Below are 8202 nucleotides of genomic sequence, written 5' to 3'. Positions count from 1 at the left end.
TCTGGCTAGTGGAGGATCTGTCACAAGGGTTGGCCTAAGAGTATGATGATCTAGTGGGCTTGGAAATATGGCTTGAGTTTCCTAGAAGCGCTCACCAAAGCAAGGGCCACATTCTCCACCTTCAAATATCTAATTTCTGCATCATGAAGGGTGCGACTTGAAAAATAGACTAGGCGTTTCACCCCTGTCTTCTTTAACCATAACAATGCTTACAACCAAGTCTAATACTCCCAAATAAAAGGAAGAGATCTTTACAGGTTGGGACAAAAGTTTAGGGGATGAGAGGTGGGCTTTTAGTTCATCAAAAGCAACACTATATTCACCCTGTTTTATTTGGCAGACTCATGTTTTCTTAGGCTGATGGCTGAACTCAGGTTTTTTGGATTTAACATATCACCAACCCAAGATATACTGGGTTCGGCGATGTTTGGGGTTTGGTATAATATCAGACCAATGTTCTCTTGGTTTTAGTAGATTGCTGAACCCAAACGTATTGGGTTTGACAATTCGCCAGACTTGTATTGTCTTGGATCTGACACGCCATCAAATTTAATTTATATTAGATTTGACTGATTACTGAACCAATTATTTTAAAATTTAGAATATCACCATATGCCAAAAATAATTACCTTTATAGCTTATCAGCTCTTTCGAGGATTGACATCCAGCCAAAGCAATTCGGTGAAGAATTTCAAAATTTTGATCAATTATCCTGACTGTCATTTTCACTAAGCTCGAGCCTTAATCCAATTAGGTAGACATCAAAATCCAGTTGTTTCCAGCGGCAAAGGCCAAAAAAAAAAAAGCACCAAACTTTTGACTTTTATAACCAATGGATTGAAGTTCCAATGTGAATCCATTCATAAAATTCTGGCTTGCGGTTGGCCCACTGTTGCTTTTGTCAAATTTTACATCTTCACATGATGCAATAAGGATTATTTAATGCATGCATGATCTAAGCATTCCACTAATCCCATGGCCTTTCTTAAACAATAGATTTTTGCTTGTTCCCGACTGTCCGCCCATAATCGACACCTTACGTAGCCTATGGTTTCAAGTTTTTCAACGAAAGTCACCATAAGAACTGATCACCAATACCATACAAAAATAATATATTCTAATTTTCAACTACGCAAATAAATAATAAGCAACCTCAACTAGCACTTTAAACCCTCCTTTTGATCTCTCTCTCTCTCTCTCTCTTCTGTACATTGCTGATCTCTTCTGTTTGGATTCAGTATTTCACCATGCCTTCTCTTCTTCTAATTCTGATCCTCTTGCTGCTTTTTTGCATCTTGAAACTCACTCTCTCAATGATATGGGTTCCTCTAAGAATCCAAACCCATTTCAAGAAACAAGGCATAAGTGGCCCTAAATACAAGATCATTTTCGGCAACTCGGCAGAGATCCGCCGTTTATTTGCTGCGGCAGCAGAGTCTAAGTCAACATGTATCAACCATGATATTCTTCAACGTGTGGCTCCACTGTACTACGAGTGGTCACGCAAGTATGGGAAGACTTTCCTCTACTGGTTTGGATCCAAGCCTAGATTGGCTATGTCCGACCCAGATATGATTAAGGAGATTCTAATGAATACAAGTGGGTCATTTGAGAAGATTCCGTTTAACCCGCAATCAAAAGTTCTGTTTGGAGGAGGGCTTGTTGGGCTTGATGGTGATAAATGGGCTCTACATAGAAGGATCACAAACCAAGCTTTTAACATGGAGCGGGTTAAGGTAAGCTTGTAAGCTCATCAATTCTTGTATTGGGCTCATTATCATTGTAGACATGTTTGCGAGTATTTTTTACACATTGAGCTCAAATACTTTGGGTTCTCTACTGGTCTTGTTAGGTCCACGTGACCGAATGATACATCGAAGAAGTAACTTGGGATGTTGATAAAAACACACTCCTTGTATCAGTCTTTTAAATAAATCTCTCGCAATGCTAATCCTAAGTATTCTACTCAACAAGTTCAGGGTGGAAATATACCTCTTAAGCCAACCCCTTAAGGGTTAGGAATAGAGTTCCTAACCATTAGAGGTTCAGAATCACACTCATCCAAGCATGTAAAACCTTTTGCAGTCCTTATGGTTCCTCGTAATCTTTGCAAATTTGATCCAAATTTCATCAAACTGCTGACACCAAAATCTATTTGACAGGGTTGGGTTCCAGAAATTGTGGGAAGCATTGCCAAGATGCTAGAGAAATGGGAGGGAATAAGAGGAGGGAGAGATGAGTTTGAGATGGATGTGCATAAAGAACTTCATGACCTCTCAGCAGATATTATATCCAGAACTGCTTTTGGAAGCAGTTATGAAGAAGGGAAGCGCATATTTACATTACAGGAACAACAAATGCATTTAGTTTCTCAAGCTCTGAGAAGTGTCTACATTCCAGGGTTCAGGTGATTACTATCCTTTCATTTGACCACAAATTATAATACTACTAAAAGAAACCAGAATGAAAGGTTTGTTTTATTATCTGTGCAGGTTCGTGCCTACTAAGAAGAACAGAGAGAGGAGGAGACTAGAGAATGAAACTCGTGAAGCGATAAGAATGCTGATCAAGAATAACAGCAGAGCAAGAGAAAATTCAAGGAATCTACTTAGTTCACTCATGTCTTCATATAAAAATCACGAAGGGTGTTGGGGATTCTGCTCCCCCTAGCGGACTGGTGATATTCTGATAGTTGTCTATTAGAGGCTAAACACATTGACACACAATATTTAACGTGGTTCGACAAATCGCCTACATCTACGGGAGAGGTACATACTATTAGAGATAGAGAAAAGATACAATACACATACATGGAGGAGGAGGATCACATCCACTCTACTCAACTCTTAGCTCTCATTGCTGCACTTGCAGCTACTGCAATGGCAGCAGCCATTGCAGCCACTCTCTTCTTCTCTTCTCTCTTATTCTCCTCACAATCTCTCTCATTTTGCTGCTCTCTCTTGGTGCCTATTTATAGGCTTCAATGGCAGCTCCTCTTGCTTATTTGTCAACAATGGTGGCCACTAACTCTAACTCATCTTCAACAATGGTGGTTGCATCAGCAGCCTTGACTCTTTGATAATGGCAGCCATCCTCTTCTAGAAGATAGGCTGCAGATGCTGCCACATAAGTGGCAATATCCCAACAATCACCCTCTTTGCTATTTATGTGGGCAATTGTCCTTTTGCTTCTTAAGCACATGCATGCATTCTGCAGCTCTTCTAAGCTTACCATTCCAAGAGCATATTTGGTCAAGTTTACAGGTACTTGCCAAACCTTTCAATCACCAGAGTCACCAAAGCACCCCTTTTCTCACTCCAAAGGATCACTTCAACCAGATGGTTTGTCACATCTCATCTAAAGAGTGTTAACGCTTGTCTCTGGAACAACATTCCCCTTCAAGCATATCAACCATGCTTGGTCCAGAATGATTTATCAAGCCTCACATCAAGGCTTACAACACCCCCTCAAATGGAAATATCTATTTCCGAGTGCGATAGTCATTATCTGAGTATTTCAATGTGACCACGAGTTCACTACTCTTTTAAGAGTCTACTCATCCCGGAGTTGCGTCTGCCCTCTGTTCCACCCTAGGAACCATGCCTTACTTCTCCATGAGTCTCTCACTCTTAGTCCTAAGAGTCCAGGTAGCTCTCCACCTTTAACCATGGGGGCAACCCATTAAAGGTTGATCCATATCTGTCTTCATACTCTGAGTATTACAATGTCATTACCGAGCTCACCACCTTGACAAGAGTCAACTTGTTCTTGGAACCTGCGCATGTCCTCTGCTCATTCCTAGCAGTCGCGTCTTAATGCTCCACAAGTCATCCACTTATTGTCCAAGATAAATGTTATCTAGCTCATTGATCTTTAGCCTAGGGGTAATATCCATGAAAGTCAATCCTGCATTTGTCTCCATACTCATCATAGCCATTTCATTGGCTATCCATACACCTGTCCACTCATATCTAGCCATCACATTGGCTTTGGGGCGTTCTGAACTAGGCTCCTTTCATGGCCCTCACACCTTCTCTAAGGTGTCTTCGCCCGTTGTCATGGGGTGGTCTCATCCTCCTTCATCGGAAATGCTTCAATGTGGCTCTAAGATTCTCTACCACCATGTGGACTATGGGAGAGATCACTGCCACTGATCACATAGAAAGAGAGAGTTGCGGTATACTCCTCGTAATCTTCCATCTCATTTTCTATGTTTGGAGCTTCTGCGTCGTTTGTCATCGCGCTTGACAGCTCCACCTACACCAACTCTCTTTGGTGTCTTCGCCTTTCATAATAGGCGGTCGCCTTTTATCACAGGCGTTTGCACCCCCTCAATTAGGTGCCTCTGCAATAACTTATCTTTCCATCCTTGCATGCATTGGAAAGGTCCTCGCCTGTTGTCTTCATCAAGAGCACATGAGACTTCATGTTGTACACAACTTTTACATAGTCTCTACTCTGAGCTTCATCTGGGAAAACTTCTTCTCCTTGCACCTATTGTCTCATTACAGTACCTCGTTGAATCACGAGTACTCCTACACAATCTCCATGTGCCCTCGTGCAATTTCTGTTCTCCAGATTTCTCCCTATTCCTTGCTTATGTTTGACAGCAGCTCAAACTGTCACAACACCTATCCAAGTCAAAATAGGATGCCAATCTTTATTCCCTTGCTGTATTTCTCTTCCATTATCAAGGTCTTAATCAATTCTCCCTTCGAGAAATCACAGTCACCGAATCTAACTTCTTTGGAGAAATCACCACTCCATCAGATCCTTGAACATACAGAACCCAACTGTTCCCTTATGCCGTCGTCTTGCTAGTCTTCAATCGTTTCATTACAAACTGCTATATATACGAAAATAGTACCGTATGGATAATCCTTCCACTAAGCAAGTTCCCAGGAAAGATTGGAGGGGTCACACTGGTCCCGCTTAAAACCCAATCTCCTAGATAAAACTTCTTAGGCCATATCTATCCATCGTACTGTCTTTCCGTATATACAACCATTTGCTAGCTTTGTTGCGGCTTTCCTTTACAAGTGATCTGGGGTATCTTGGTTTTATACCTGATTTCTCAACATCTGGCGAGACTACCAATGCTTAGATTCGTCAAGATTGGTCTTCGTTAATTTCCACTCTCTACCTCAAATCATCCACTTGATCGGGTGTCTAGAGTGTCCCAATTTTGCCTTCATTCAACAACTAAAAAATCTCTCCATTCAGTAGTTCAGCACATGTAATTGGGTAAACATGTGCACCTTATTCTTCTTCATCTCCATCGACCACCATGATGACTTTCAGATGCTTCCTAATCGGGCAATCTCTTTTCTTAATTCACCACCACCACTTTTAGTCTCAATCTCAATGATTAGACCGTACCATTGCATCCGGAACGATCAAATTAGCTGGAAACAAGTCTAAAATCGTCCAAATCGCATTTCAGATGGCTAAGATTTGATCAAAACAATTCTGGCCTGATGAACGACCCAAATTTCAATCTCAGATCTAGTTGCACCTAGGATCAGCTACACTGGATCCTATCCCTCGGCTCGCGGCTTGGCTCAAACTCGGCTCGGCTCGCGGCTGATGACGTGGCAGGTGGGTCCCACGGTGCTGACGTGTCAGCTGACTGGGTGCTGCCTTGGCATGCCAACTGTGCATGCTGACGTAAGCCTTGATGTGAGGCTTGATAAATCATTCCGGACCAAGCATGGTTGATATGCTTGAAGGGGAATGTTGTTCCAGAGACAAGCGTTAACACTCTTCAGATGAGATGTGACAAACCATCTGGTTGAAGTGATCCTTTGGAGTGAGCAAATGGGTGCTTTGGTGACTCTGGTGATTGAAAGGTTTGGCAAGTACCTGTAAACTTGGCCAAAGACGCTCTCGGAATGGTAAGCTTAGAAGAGCTGCAGAATGCAAGCATGTGCTGAAGAAGCAAGAGGACAATTGCCCATGACAAAGAGGGTGATTGTTGGGATATTGCCACTTATGTGGCAGCATCTGTAGCCTATCTTCTAGAAGAGGATGACTGCCATTGTCAAAGAGTCAAAGAGGGTTGCTGGTGCAGCCATCATTGTTGAAGATGAGCTGGAGTTGGTGGCCATCATTGTTGACAAATAAGCAGGAGGAGCTGCCATTGAAGCCTATAAATAGGCACCAAGAGAGAGAAGCAAAATGAGAGAGATTGTGAGGAGAATAAGAGAGAAGAGAAGAAGAGAGTGGCTGCAATAGCTGCTGCCATTGCAGTAGCTGCAAGTGCAGCAATGAGAGCTAGGAGTTAAGTAGAGTGGATGTGATCCTCCTCCTCTATGTATGTGTATTGTATCCTTTTTCTATCTCTAATAATATGTACCTCTCCCGTGGATGTAGATGATTTGCTGAACCACGTTAAATATTGTGTGTCAGTATACTTAGCCTCCAATAGGCAACTATCAGAACATCACCGATCGGCGCAGGGGAGCCGAAATCCCCAACAAAGGGAAGGAAGATACGTTAGGGGTAGAGGAGATTATAGATGAATGCAAGACCTTCTATTTCGCAGGAAAGGAAACTACTGCCAATCTTTTGACTTGGTCTCTTATCCTCTTAGCATTACATCAAGAATGGCAAAACAAAGCAAGGGAAGAAGTGTTTTCTGTCTGTGGAGGGAATGATCTTCCAGTGGCAGAGAATTTAAACGATCTCAAGATTGTAAGCTTAGAATACTAGCCTGACAGAGTTGTAAGAATTTTAAAAGGGTGCAGTTTTGCTCTTCTACATCATAATAATTCTAAATTTCTTTTTGTTAATATCCTGGTTCCTTATCTTGCAGGTTAACTTGATACTCAATGAAACACTTCGGCTCTACCCTCCAGCTACTATGTTGATGAGACAAGCATCTAAAAAGGTTAAGCTTGGGACCCTGGACATTCCTGCTGGCACTCAAATCTATTTATCCTTGACTGCTGTCCATCATGATACTGATATATGGGGAGAAGATGGCAGTGAATTCAATCCCTCGAGATTTAATGAGTCTCGAAATCACTTAGCTTCATTTTTCCCATTTGGGATAGGCCCCAGAATTTGTGTTCGTCAAAATTTAGCCATTGTTTAGGCAAAAATTGTCCTAGCTATGCTCATCAAACATTACTCTTTCATAGTATCCCCAACCTATGTCCACGCTCCAATGCTCTTTATAAGCTTGCAGCCTCAATATGGTGCACAGATACTTTTCCGCAGGATTTCGAATTGAAGGTTGGTTAGCAGTATAATCCGATGTTCCTGAAAAATAATTACAACCCGAAGGATTGTACCTTCAAAAAAGATATTCTTGTCTTTTCACATACCAAATTTTTGTATGTAAGTTTCAAAATTTGGTATTTCTCGAGACATGAGAACTTGATTGGTTGGTCCACTAGATGGGAGGCTCATTGAGTTTTTTTATGTCATTAAGGCATAATTTTTGTTGTCTATTTAATTGGTCATTTGAGTTTTGTCATGCAGGTTTAGTCTTTGCTGAATTTTACATAGATCTAGAATATGCCATTACACGTCAAGAGCTCTCATAAGAAAAAGGAGTGGAGGTAGATGCCCCTGAAACATGCCAAAACTCCCGACAGTTAGCGTATAATCTAGTTCAAGAAAAAAGTGAGCATGTTTCATCACCCTATAATCCCTATAATCCCGTGGGTTTAAATATGATATTATTATATTAAAAAATTATTCATGTTTGATTAAAATATATTTTAGAAATTAAGAACCACAATATAATTAATACAAAGATTATATTTATAAACCTAAAAAAATTAAGTAAGGACTTGATTAAATTAATTTCTAAAATTGTCATGAATTAATATATGAATATTATTCAAGTGGCAAATTGATATTTTATTAATTTATAGGGATTTTCAGATTTAGCTATAAATAGTAAAGTATGCTTTTTATTTTTGTGTGGTTATTTGTTAGACAGAAAAACTACGTATGTCACAGAATAGAGATCTAACACTCTAGGTATAACAATTCCTCTCTCCTAAATATGGATTTATAAGATTTTTCACTGGTGGTTCGTGAATATTACCGTTGGAGGTCGGACACTTGGACAACTTGTGGTTTATGGAAACCCATCATTTAAATAATTATTCAAAGCTGAATAAGATGAAATCTTCAGGTAATAAATCTCTAAACAACTATATATCTGTCTAACAGAATCCTAGGGACTCC

At 40.6% G+C, this 8202-nt stretch overlaps 1 pseudogene; it reads left to right on the top strand.

The window, feature by feature from the left end:
* Positions 1-1007: 1007 nt before the first annotated feature.
* LOC7463395 (cytochrome P450 734A1-like) lies at positions 1008-7454 on the top strand (annotated as a pseudogene).
* The last annotated feature ends 748 nt before the right edge of the window (positions 7455-8202 follow it).

The sequence above is a fragment of the Populus trichocarpa genome, chromosome 14, assembly GCF_000002775.5.
Source record: "Populus trichocarpa isolate Nisqually-1 chromosome 14, P.trichocarpa_v4.1, whole genome shotgun sequence".
Lineage (NCBI taxonomy): Eukaryota > Viridiplantae > Streptophyta > Magnoliopsida > Malpighiales > Salicaceae > Populus > Populus trichocarpa.
The sequence above is the reverse complement of the archived record's forward strand: the minus strand, read 5'-3'. Positions and strand labels throughout refer to the sequence as shown.